We start from the raw sequence: 432 nt of genomic DNA, 5'->3' as shown, positions 1-432 counted from the left end.
CCACCACTGCCGGCTGCGTGCGGAGCCTGCGGGGATGGGGCAGTGAGGAGGGCAGCGGGGTCCTCCGAGGCCACGTCGCCCGTGGCGAGGCCTTCCCCCAGCACCTCCTGGGGCACGTGGGCGCCTCCTGCCTCTCCCTACAACCCTTCCCTGCAGGCACGCCTCACAGTCCTGGGCGCCTACACCTGCAAAGCACTCCGGGTGTGCCTGACTCCGTATCAGCACGAAGGGCCTGGGGGAGCTCCAACTGCCCCATAGGGCGAGTCCACGCGCAGCCCTGGGCTGGGGCGGAGGACGAGAAGCCCCAGACTCCCCACACCCAGTTGGTGACGCGCATCGGGACAGAGCCCACCGCGACGCGTCGTTGAGAGGCGCAGGGGCGTGTGCAAAAGGAGGGACGGCGCGCACCGCGGCCGCACCCAATAGCCTCCG

This window comes from Myotis davidii, unplaced genomic scaffold, assembly GCF_000327345.1.
Source record: "Myotis davidii unplaced genomic scaffold, ASM32734v1 scaffold555, whole genome shotgun sequence".
NCBI classification, from domain to species: Eukaryota; Metazoa; Chordata; class Mammalia; order Chiroptera; family Vespertilionidae; genus Myotis; species Myotis davidii.
Note: the sequence above shows the minus strand (reverse complement) of the source record.